Raw genomic sequence first — 12,563 nt, 5'->3', positions numbered from 1 at the left:
AGAGGGAGACTGCTGGCAGGAGAGAGGAAGCAGGAGCTGCTTTTGCCTCTTGCAAATCCCCCAAGCCAGGAGAGGAGGAGAGGGCTGGTCGGTCTCCTGCGGATGTCCAGGGGAGCCCCCTTTCTCCTGTCCTCGGCAGCAGAAAAGCCCCTGCAGCGATTCTTGTAGGCTCTGGCAGGGGTAGTGGTGGGCTTCGCCTTGCGCACCAGGAGAAGAGCCAGCCAGCCAGCCAGCCTTCCTGGGGAGTCCTGCTTCCTTCCCCTTCCCACCTCCCCCTCTCTTATCTGTTTCTCCTTCTAGGGTTCCTTTGCCCCTCTCTGCCCCCTCTTCCCACCCCCACCCACCCGCCCGAGAAGGAGGAACGCACCCCCTCCCCTTCCTGCCTGCTTTCTTGAAGTCCAGCCGGATTCTCCACGCGGTCTCTTGCGGGGATTTTTACAACCAAACTGGGATCTATGAGTGGGAAGGTGACCAAGGCGAAAGAAGAGAAGGATGCCTCTAAAGGTAAGAAGCCCGGCGTGTCTGTGGACCCCCACCCCGCAAGACACCCCCCTCCAGAGCCCCCTTTGTCTTCCCCTCTTCCTCCTCCTCTGACCTTTGGCAGGAAAAGAAGGGGGGGTCCTCTGTGGCAGCCCTTTTCTTTGTTTCTGCGGCCCCCCAGCAAGCCTTTGTTGGACGCCCTTCTAAGGATGGTTTGTCTGCCATATCCTCCGCGCCTCTCCTCCCCCCACCACGATGGTGGGCTCTATCTCAAAGCCCTTTCCTCCGCTGCAGTGTCTTCCCAGCAGTGGCAGTCTGGGGGTCCTCTCCTTTGTGTCTGCCTGGTGCATGTGCGCGGCTGGCTTGCCACTGTGTGCTGCCAGCACAGCTCGCGGTGCCAGGCAGGAGGTGTTGGGAATCCAGCCCCCCACCCCCCCATAGACCTCTTTGTCAGTCCGTAGGTAGTCATCATCAGAGCCCTGCCTAGGGAGGGTGGCAGCGGGTGGTGGAGCGGACCAACTACCTGGCCAGTGTCCTGGCGACACTCTCACCTGCCTGACACCTGAGCTGCAGAATTCCCACAACTCAAGAGGTGCTAGAAGATGGGGGAGGGTCGAAGGACCTCCCTCCCCCCCCCGTCCCTGTGCCAAAGGGTCCTTTACCTACTTCATGTCTGTGAGCCCAATCCTATGCATGTCTACTCAGAAGTAAGTCCCATCAGAGTCAATGGGGCTTACTCCCAGGAAAGTGTGGATAGGATTGGGCTGTGCGTCCACCTAGCGGTGTGACTCCCCATATAGGAGATTTCAGACACTGGGGGGGGGGCGAGAGGGAGGGCCGTTCCTTTAAGGCGCAGAGGCTGCCTGCTGACCCCCCCCCCCCGCAAGCAGGGGGAAAAGGGTGCAGCAAGGGGGGGTGTGTATCTGTGGGTGGGGGGAGTTGCGTGTGTAAGAGAGGGTTGTGATGCTCTGCATCTGGCTCCCCTCCCCCCTTGTGCAGTGTGGACTGACTTGCTTCTGAATGTATAAACTGGTAACCGTTGCCATGGAGACGAAATAGGGTGGGGGGGGAGGGAGAAGGACTTGTAGAGGGAATTGCAAGTGGATTACTTTCAGGGACCGCTGCCTTGCTTGGCCTTGAAGAGGGTCAGGCAGAAAGACAGGCAGAGAGGGTGGGAGGGGGTGTTGGGAGAAGAGCAAAGGATGCTTCTGAAATGGGTCTTCTCTCCTTAACAAGGGTGGCAGCGGCTTTCCTTTGGGACCACCGCGCTAAATTTAGTTCAATAGACCCCCAGCCTCGCCCACCCTACTGCAGTGTCCATCCAAACTGCTTTGAAAAAAAGACCATAAAATCCACTAATCTTCTGATTTTTTCATTTCAATTGGGGCTACTGAGTAGAATTATGGACAGGAGCTTTGCCAGGACTGATCTCTGTTCACCTCCTCTGGGCCGACAAAGATCTCTGCCATCCAGAAGCACAACACCTTGTGGCTCTAAGTTGCCCTGTTCCATTCCCACTGGGCTGAAATCGGCTTTGGCATCCCTGCGTTTCAGCCAGACTGGGTTGTGGATCCAGCAGTTGGTCTAAGGACCATCACAGAGGCTGTTTTTATAGCCAAGTGACTACCTGGGCACTCGTGACCTTTTAAAAGCAAGATAAGCAACGTAGAGGGCTGTTTCAACACGCACATGTATTTACATCTTTGTTGTATTAATGGCCTGAAACACCTTGCCCAACAAACTTGGAACAAGTTGGGGCTGGAGGGGGACCTGATTTTAGATAGACTCTCCTATGTGATATTTTTAGAAAAATAAATGTATTCAAGTAGTACAACTTGGTTCACTTTCAGTGATTCAGTCTCAGTGTATGTGCTTCCTTGATATCAATGTCTTGTATTAAGTTTGATCTGAAAATGTACTCAAAGATTTGTTAAAACCATTATACATCTGTAGGCTGTCTCTCCCTCTCTCCATGTGGGTCTCTAGTCTACCTTTCCATTTCAGCTCCTTTGCTTCTTTATTCTTTTATCAGTGTAAAATATCTTTTGTCACCCAATTTTTGTGGCAAAATGATTTCTGCTCATAGTGTTTTTTTTTTATAACCCAGCGTAATGCTCTTATGCTCCAGCTTTGGACCCTGAATCATTTTTCCCCCCTTGCGTTTAATATAACATTCACTGCATTGAAACTGCAGTGGCTGTTTATGGAAATCTGTATTAAAATAATGTAACAAGCAATGCAGGCAGCTCAGAGCCTGCTAGAGGACTGGTGTGTATGTGGTTCCCCCTTTTGCAGGAACTGTGCAGTGTATTGAAGTCTTGGGGTCCAATCCTATCCAACTTTCCAGCTCCGGTGTAGCCACAATGCAGCCCTGTGGTAAGGGAACACATGTTCTCATTTCTTAAGAAGACCCTAGTGACTGCCCCTCCACCACAGGATGCAGCGCACAACTGCACTAGCACTGAAAAATTGGATAGGATTGGGCCCTTAGAGAAGAAGACGTTCTCTTTCTCTAATTCTTGATTGCTTTGATATGTTGTAATAGAACATAGTCATTCTTTTTGTGAGGTCCAGAAAAAGCATTTTTTAGGCTGCAGTCCATTCCTGTGCACACTTACCTGAGAATAAGTCACAGTGGGGCTTACTTCTGAGTAAACATGTTTGCACTGTCAGTGACATTTTTTAAAAAAAACATAGCATGTGCTCATTAACAAATCTCATTCTATAGTACTGTACTTTCAAAGTAGTTTGCAATGTATGTGTAGTTTACAGATAGGCTCCATCCCTCGAATTATTTATCTTTCAGATGCACTGTTACTTTTTCAAGAAATTCTGAGGGGTTTACATGGGGGGCCCCCAGAAGGCTCTCATCCAGATGCCCATTGGGTCCTTACTTGCTTAGATTTAACAATACTTAGCTCTAAGTAGATACTTGGGTCACTCTCTTGGGCATTCAGCGATGCCCAAATGAACACAAAGCATTCAAGTCACAATTGGAACTGAAGTTGGAAGGTCTGTATTCATGTCCTCCTTGCTCAGACACAGCTTCATTAATTAGCTGGAGCAAACTACTCTGAGCTGCTGTGTGTGTGTGTGTGTGTGTGTGTGTGTAAAAAACACATTTGGATTTGGCTATACTTGATGAGTGACAGCTGTATGCGTGAACTGATTCTGCTGAAAGGCATTGCATTTGAAGTTACGTGCGATAGTCCTTTCTCACATGCAGCTCATTGCTTGATGTTAGCGGTGGACAAAGGTTTCTGGGTGCATTAGGATGGACTTGCCTAATTTGGGCTTGGAACCGATCAGGCTGAAGTTCTCAGGCCCATTCCAAACTCCAGGTCTTTTCACTCCCCCATCCCTAACCAATACAATAAAGCCTGTTGGAGATGCTCTAAGAGGATTTGACTTAGACCTTAGACTTGAGCAGGGGGTTGGACTAGATGACCTATTAGGCTCCTTCCAACTCTATGATTCTATTAAGCATAGGCCCTAAATGCTCCATAATCCAATCCCAACCCCCACCTTACTGTTCCTTTTCCTTTCACCCAAACATACCTGCCATTGTTGGTGGGTCTGGGAAGCATTTTGGGGATGAAGTCCAGAAACAACAGAACCTACATTTCCAGGGGCTGTTGGCACTCCCAATGCTACTGTGACCTAATAAAGGGCCCAATCCTATCCAGCACTGGTGCAGACACAATGCAGCCCTGAGATAAGGGAACAAATGTCCCCATACCTTGAAGAAGCCTCTGTGACTGCCTTCCCACCACAGGATGCAGCACACACCCCATTGGCACAGCTGCTCCGGCACTGGAAAACTGGATAGAACTTGGCACAAAGACAGCAGCTCCTGTTCTCATTGCTGCCACTTCTGCTAGATAAACTACAGTGGAAAGGGGAAGGGAATGGCTGTGGGGCTGGAGCCAGAACTGAGATAATTATGAGTTGAGTCCTAATTTTGGAAAGATGTAGACTTGGCACCGAGTTTGGTTTCTATCCATTTTTATGCTGAGTTGCCCAGAACTGAACTTGCATTGCATTGCTACTTGACACTGCAGGCAGCAAGCAATAGAAGTGATCAAGGGTGGTGTCTGGCACGAGCTAGGTCAGTCGCTGGCTGAAGGCGCACCCAGCCAAGCTGGCACCTAATTCCTCCAAACAGTGGCAGTGGCCGCTCCCAGTGGGTCACCAGGGCTGAGTGGGGGCAGTGCCAGATAGCAGAGCTAGTTTTAATCCAGTTGTACCAATTTCTTCCAATTGGACCCACCCTAGGGTAAAAATAAAATTAATATTTTTAGTAAATCATTTAAACAGACACTAACAAAAGTTGTTTTGTAACTATGTTTTTCAAAGGTAATCTACACATTTGTTTGTGTACTTGTAGGCTTTCATGTATGTGATTTTATATTAAGGTGTGCTTAGATCCGTTAAGGGTGCAATCCTAATCCCTTATGTCAGTGCTTTCCAGCACTGACATAAGGGCAATGCAGCTCTAAGGTAAGGGAATAAACATTCCCTTACTTTGAGGAGGCCTCCATGAGTTGCAACCTCCAACTGCAGGTTGCAGCACATGTCCCATTGGCACCGCTATGTCCTAGGTTGCAATCCTATGCACACTTACCCAGGAGTAAGTTCCTTTGACTATCATTGTTAAAAGCATATACATAGCAGCCTATTAAAAGTACAGATCTGTAAGATTTCCCCAAATGTAGTCACATACCATGGTGGCATCAAGTCTAACGTATTAAAAATAAAATATTGAAATGAATGGGGATCCACCTAAAGTTGGTTTGCGACCCACCTAGTGGGTCCTGACCCATAGTTTGAGAAACACTTATCTACACCATCCCATGCAATCCCTGCAATCCAGATATGAATAAAACTTTCACTATAGTTGGACATCTGATGTAGCTGAGTGTGTTTGGATATTCCAAGACTGTCTAAGCTATCTTAATGTCTTCTTGTTGCATCGCTAGTCCTAACATATTCTGTATTGTACAACATCATTATACACCCTAATTTCACAAAGCAAAGACAGACAGGAGTTAATTTTTTTTTTTTTTGGTCTAGCCTGCATGACTAAAGAGATCAAGCAGTGTGCTTGCTAGCTTCTGTGCAGAGATGGGGGAGCAATGGATATTTTAAAGCGCGTAAGCAACAGGCTCTGTGCTTTGAACTTCAGACATCACAGGCAAGCTCCGAGCACGGTGATAAACTCTCATTATCAATTTATGGGGTGGGTGTAGCTTTCAAAGGGGCAGGCAACCGAGTCCTCATTTCAAACGGGGTTTCCCCTCCCCCACCTGTTAAAAACTATTGAAAGTTTTTGGTGGCCGTGGACAAGCTTTCCAAACAGCCTGCAATCCTGATCCAAGAATGGGATTGCAAAGCACACAGTGGACAGAAAGACAGGTTGCAAGATAATTTGGTGCCAAGAGGGGCTGGATTCTGCAACCTTTATTGCTTTATGTGAACCTCTCAAAGTTTCAGAATTTTCCTTAGCTTGCATAGCTTATTCTGCGAATCTCAGTCCTACTAAGTAGGGAAATGGGGAACCTATCTAAAAAGCACCCTGGAAATAGTCATATTGAAGGGCAGGGTATGAATAAATATTTGCGAGGGAGAAATAGTACTTTAGTTGAGTGAAAGGGGTGCTGCACCCTTCCCTGTACACCCATTCTTTCTAGAAAATGTCTTCCCCAGGTTTTTTTTCCAAGTACTTATGTGTCAACGCATAGCTTGACATGCACTCATACTGTGAGTCACACACACTGTGTGCCATGCTTCACAGATACTCTTAGATTCCTCAAGGGTAGACTGAAGCATGCCAAGACATCTGTCCTGACTCTCATTGCTTTGTCTCAGCTTGACCCCTGGAGGATAAGAACATAAGAACAGCCCCACTGGATCAGGCCATAGGCCCACTGGCGTCGCTATGGGGCTGCGGGGGATGCGGGCCGCACCGGGTGTGGGTGATGCACCAGGCCCTGGGGGGAGGACTTGCTAACTTAGTGGCTTGCGGAGCTACCCCATCATGCCATACACCATTGGATGCAGAATGCCCAGGAGTGCAGTGCAAAAAAAAATTGAAATCGCTCCTTTCGTTCAAAAGTTATAGCCAGAAAACCGGAAAGAAAAAATGCATCGAGCCCTATGGAAAGTGAGCTGCATTGCGTGTTTACTTGCGAGTAGGCGCGCTTGCCATAGTCCTTTGGAAAGGGCAGGCTGAGAGGAATCCAACAACACCAGAATGGTCCCGATCCAATTAATGCAGCCCAAAAAAAAACCAAGAAGGAGGTCCCTGCCTCCCTCTCAGCTGCCTCTATTGAGCCAGAAACAAAGCCAAGTGTATGTGTTTACTTGTGAGTAGGCAAACTTTCCCTAGTCCTTCAGAAAGGGCAGGCAGAGAGATTCCAAGGATGTCAGACTGGTCCTGATCTAATGAATACAGCCCCCAATACACCTGAGAAGGAAGTCCCTCCCTCCTGCAGTCTATTGAGCTCTATGGAAAGCAAACTCAGCCAGGTGGTTGTGTTTACTTGTGAGTAGGCAGACGTGCCTTGCCTTTTGGTCAGGCCAGGCAAAGGGGAATGTGAGGCCACCAGAAGGGTCCTGATCTGATGGAACTGAAGCTCAACATATTTTCCAGAAGGCAGCCTCTCTATCCAACTAAAAAGGACAAAAAAAGAGGCTTGGATGGTAAAGGGAAGTTTTCTATTTTGCACTTGCAAAGCCAGGAGGGTCCTTATCTTGATATGCCTGAAATAGAAGAACTTTAACTGGGCACTGGGAGGGCTGGAAATCTCACTGATTCTTTTTGTGGGGTGTTATTGCAGGCAGACTACAGAGTAAGCTCCATTGACCACTATGGGACTTACTTCAGAGTAGACATGCATAGGATTGGGTTCACAGGCTGCAATCCTACCCACACGTTCCTGAGAGTAAGCCCCGCTGACCACAATAGGACTTACTTCAGAGTAGATTCACTTGGTGGAACAGGACTGGCTCCCCCTTATTTAATTATTTCTTTTATTTTAATTTAACTATTTATAATTATTTCTTTTAATTTGCTTGATGATGTCACTTCTGGCCATGACATCACTTCCAATGGGTCCTGGACAGATTGTCATTCTAAAAAGTGGGTCCCAGTGCTAAAAGTTTGAGAACTGCTGCAATAAGGTGTTAGTAAGTTGACACGGGGTGGGTGTGTGTGTGTGTGTGTGTGTGTGTGTGTGTGTGTGTGTGTGTGTGTGTGTGTGTGATTCTACAAGTTTTCAGAATAACTAAAGTCAGAGTTTGGAGGAATAAGACCATCATGTTATGTATCAATCAATGTGTAATTTCATGCAGAATGCAATGAAACAAACCACATTGAAATATCTGTGTTCTAACAAAAGGTACAGCCAAAAAACAGTGGGGGCGGGGTGATGGTACATCACCACACCCACCTGGGGCATTGCCCTGCCCACTGCATGGGGTGACACGCAGGCCTCCCGCACCGGGTGATGCGAATCCTAGCAACGCCACTGCATAGGCCCATCTAGTCCAGCTTCCTGTATCTCACAGCGGCCCACCAAATGCCCCAGGAAGCACACCTGATAACAAGAGACCTGCATCCTGGTGCCTTCCCTTGCATTGGCATTCTGACATAGCCCATTTCTAAATTCAGGAGGTTGCACATGCACATCATGGCTTGTACCCCGTAATGGATTTTTCCTCCAGAAACTTGTCCAATCCCCTTTTAAAGGCATCCAGGCCAGACGCCATCACCACATCCTGTGGCAAGGAGTTCCACAGACCAACCACACGCTGAGTAAAGAAATATTTTCTTTTGTCTGTTCTAACTCTCCCAGCACTCAATTTTAGTGGATGTCCCCTGGTTCTGGTGTTATGTGATAGTGTAAAGAGCCTCTCTCTATCCACTTATCCTTCCATAATTTTGTATGTCTCTTTTCTAGGCTGAAGAGGCCAAAATGTCGTATCCCTTCCTCATAAGGAAGGTGCCCCAGCCCAGTAATCATCTTAGTCACTCTCTTTTGCACTGTTTCCATTTCCAGGATAGAGTAGTTGTTGCCAGAGATAGGATGTTAAGGCTTCACAATCACATCTCTCCTCTTTGGGAAGCCTATTAACTTAGACAAGCCTCAGCTCTACAGCCTGTTGCTGCAGAAGGGAAAGGTCTGTCAGCTGTCCTCTGTCGTCCGTCCGTCCCCCCATATACTCCAAACTCTTGTAATGTTTGGCCCAAAAGGTCTGTGGAGGAGCAGGAGGCAAATAGCTCTCAGCTTGTGTCACTACCAGACAGGCAGGTTGCTTTTATAGTATAGAAAAGGTTTATTGAAGAGAAAAGGGCAAAGCGTAAAAGACATTACCTTTGCACGTTTCAGTGTGCTGCCTTCAGTGCTGTTAGGTGAGGGCCTTGGAAGGAGACTGTGTGTTGTATTCACATGTTAGCCAAAATGACACACAGTTCTGTTCTACACAGACAACGTTTCAGGTTCCTCCAGGTCCTGGGAATCGGGTGATGCTTGAGAGCCAACGCCATCCCATTCCCAGTGGGTTCTGCTCAGCTCCTTCAGTCAGAGGAGGAAGGAAGGAAACCTTCCACCTGTTCCCCAGACTACTTCTCTAGGTTCTAGGTATTGACACTCTGGTTCTAGGTACTTGCTACCTCCCTAGCTTATCCTGCCAGTAGTTGGACAGGGGGTGTTTCCCTCCCTCCTTGTGTTTTTATAGAATAGTAGAATGGACAGGACTTAGGCTGTAAGGAAGCTTTAAAGTATAGCTTTAAAGTAAAGCTTTAAGCAGTAAGGAATACATGTATCCTGAAACCTAAACTGTCACCAGTCAGTAAACATAAGTGTGTAAACCACTGATTTTCAACCAGTGTGCCAGCGTTCAACATTGGCATATTGGTGTGCTGCAAATGGTCCACAGATGTGCCATGGGAGTTTGGGGGAGGGTCATTTATTAGTAGTGTCATTGGGGGATGTGAGCCCCCCACCAGCAGCATGGTGTCTCTTGTCAATTGTCAAAAAACAACTATTGTCAAAAAATGTAAATTATTGCAACTAAGTTTTGTATATCAGCTTGTAGATGCATCTGGTGGGCCGCTGTGAGCTACAGGCAGCTGGACTAGATGGGGCTTTGGCTTGAACCAGCAGGGCTCTCTTATGTTCTTATGATGACCAAAGACCTTCTTAGGACTTTCAGGACCTTTAACAAAAAGCTTCCTGTTTTCAAGCCCTTCAAGTTTTATTGCTTCTGTTTTGATCATGTCGGTAAGGTTACTAATGAATGGTATTTAAATTGCCTTAATATCTGTTTGTATTCCCTCATAGCTTGCTGCTTGCCCAGTCTGAATGATGGCCCCACAAGGTTTTTCACACTGTGAAAACAGTAAGCAAGCACACCCAGGCACAGACAGACTCTAGTCTGCATGCCTTAGAGACTGAGTGCCGAGCTACAGGTCTTTGACTCCAGTGTTTTGCCAAGTCTTCTACGTGCATGGCTCGAGTCTCCACGAGTCACTGAAAAATGCTGATTTTTGTGACTTGGACTCAAGTCACGTGACTCGAGTTCCCATCCCTGAGAATAACTGTATAGAATAAGTGCTGCTTGTCCACATTGGTTATCTATAAGCAACAAGCAATGCCTTTTATTCTGAACAACTAGTTGTGCATAAATCTTTTTGATGGTGCTGAACTGTCAGCTCTGAACATCCCATTCGCAGAGGACTGCTTGTATTCACTGTGCAAAAAGAAAAAGAAGAGTAATGCCTTGACCAGGCAGCTAATCATTAAAACTAGAAGCTTTTAATTTATTGCTGCTATTATTGGTAGAGGCAACATCATGCAGAAGTTAATGGCAAAGCTCCCTTAGACTTTTCAGGGTCTAGTATATATGGGACACTGATGGAAAAATACAAGTAGTGGTTACTATTTCACACCATCACTGGAGATACCTTTCAAAGTTTACAGGGCAGGTTCCTATCCCAGGGAATTTTGCAACCTGGGAGACAGGTGTCACGGAGGTGTCCAGAAAGGCAGTTCTAGGCAGGAAGGGGAGCAAAGTGGAGTCGTTCTTTTAATGGTGGTTGAAGGTGGTGTGCATTTTATTCATTGGCAAATGTGTTCAGAGTTGTACATCAGCTAAAACCCATATGAGTAATTGATTACAATTCCGTTACTCATTTTGCAGCCTTAGTAAAAACACAGTGAACATAAATGCAAAGGCAGAGCAGAGCGGAGTAAAAATAAGCTGCATATATGAAGTCTGAGGATTAACCTATTGATCTGAGTGGCTGGTCATTTTTTCTGAGTAAGCAGGTGGAAAATGCAAGTCTTCTTCTCAACTTTGCTTCAGTCAGAGCATTTGCTCATTGGTTTTGCATCCTGGGGGGGGGGGAAGCAAAGGACTAGCAAATTTCATTGGTGATGACAATTTGACTCTCAAATTTCAATCGATAACTGACAGTGTTGGATTAGACACTTGGCTCCAAGGAACCATTGCTGAGTCTGGTGCCATGTTGGCGAGTGACTTATTGTTGCAGGGGACAGCAGATGTTCAGCTCCACGGTTCGAATTTGAATCCATCCAAAATTCTCTTTGAAGATGGTGGGAGTGCTGGGTGTCAGTCTCTCAAGTCTTTACCCTTAATTAATGAAACATTGTTAGCATACTGCAGCTTGCAGTATTTACAGGAGCCACCCTTATTAGGATTTATTTTCTGTTGTTGCATTTGACACTGCAAATATCCAATACCCATCACTTCTTAAGAAGTTGTGTTTGCTCCTTGAAATCTCAAGATGGAAATTGCTGCATCAGACATGCCTAGTCGGACAGCAGGCCACCAACTTTTAATTTCAAAAATGCTAATACCTGGGCAGGGTTTAGAAAAGAGTTGGGGACATAACAGCAGGAGGAGCTTGGTGGACTCAGCATCATGCCTCAGCAAGGATCTGGCTCCAGGTTGTCAGATTCTGAAACCCATAGATGCCATCTATCTGTCCAAGGCAGGGGTGCCCAAACCCCGGCCCTGGGGCCACTTGCAGCCCTCAAGGCTATATGCGGCCCTCAGGGAGCCCCTAGTCTCCAATGAGCCTCTGGCCCTCCTCATTTGTTGGAGCCCACACTGGCCCGACGCAACTGCTCTCAGCAGGAGGGCAACTGTTTGGCCTCTCGATTGAGCTGTGGGTTGAGGGCTCTCTCCACTGCTTGTTGTTTCACGTCTGTGATGCAGCAGCAGCAGCAAAGGAAAGGCCAGCCTTGCTTTGTGCAAGGCCTTTTATAGGCCTTGAGCTATTGCAAGACCTTCATTCATTCATATAAGTTCATCTTTAATATATTCATTTATGTAAATTTATTCAAATTTGAAATGTAAATTAATTCGGCCCCTGACATGGTGTCAGAGAGATGATGTGGCCCTCCTGCCAAAAAGTTTGGACACCCCTGGTCCAAGGGACCCTGTGACTTTTTCTGTAGCAGTTTCTAAAAGTTGAATGTGCACTGTGTTCAGAAGTCCTCTCCATAGTCAATGAAAGCATATTAAATTCATGCAGAGTCCTAACCGTTGTTGCAGTTGTAAAATGCAGGGACCCTCCGAGCTGATCCACTCCAGTTCACGCAGATTCTGCTGCTCTACTCCCCGCTCAGCAACTATGCACCCTCTCCCCTACCAGCCACCTTTTCTTCCTGCCCATTTTTGTAAAGTGACTTGGCTAGGAGAATCCTGGGAGCAGAAACTCTTCTTTCCAGGCATTTTCACTTTACAAGAAGTGGCAGCAGAGCTGAAGGATGGAGTAGGAAAGCTCTCTCTGTCTTCATCTTGTGCATCCTTTGAACATGCAAGAAGAGGATGGGGCAGCTGGGGAGTAGGCCAGGTGAGGTGACAAGTGGGGGAGAGCATTGCTACCTCACCACTAGAGCTTGCTACCTCACCCCTGCCTGCGGCCAGCTTCATAGCTGGGCCACCTTGATAAAGTGTAATGTATGAGCCCAGATGCACAACTGATCACAGGTCACATAGATTGCATAGTAGTAAAAGTAATTTTATGAGAACACGAAGGTCCCCCAGCCCTT

Source organism: Tiliqua scincoides, chromosome 12 (genome assembly GCF_035046505.1).
Source record: "Tiliqua scincoides isolate rTilSci1 chromosome 12, rTilSci1.hap2, whole genome shotgun sequence".
NCBI classification, from domain to species: domain Eukaryota; kingdom Metazoa; phylum Chordata; class Lepidosauria; order Squamata; family Scincidae; genus Tiliqua; species Tiliqua scincoides.
This window is presented reverse-complemented; position numbering follows the sequence as displayed.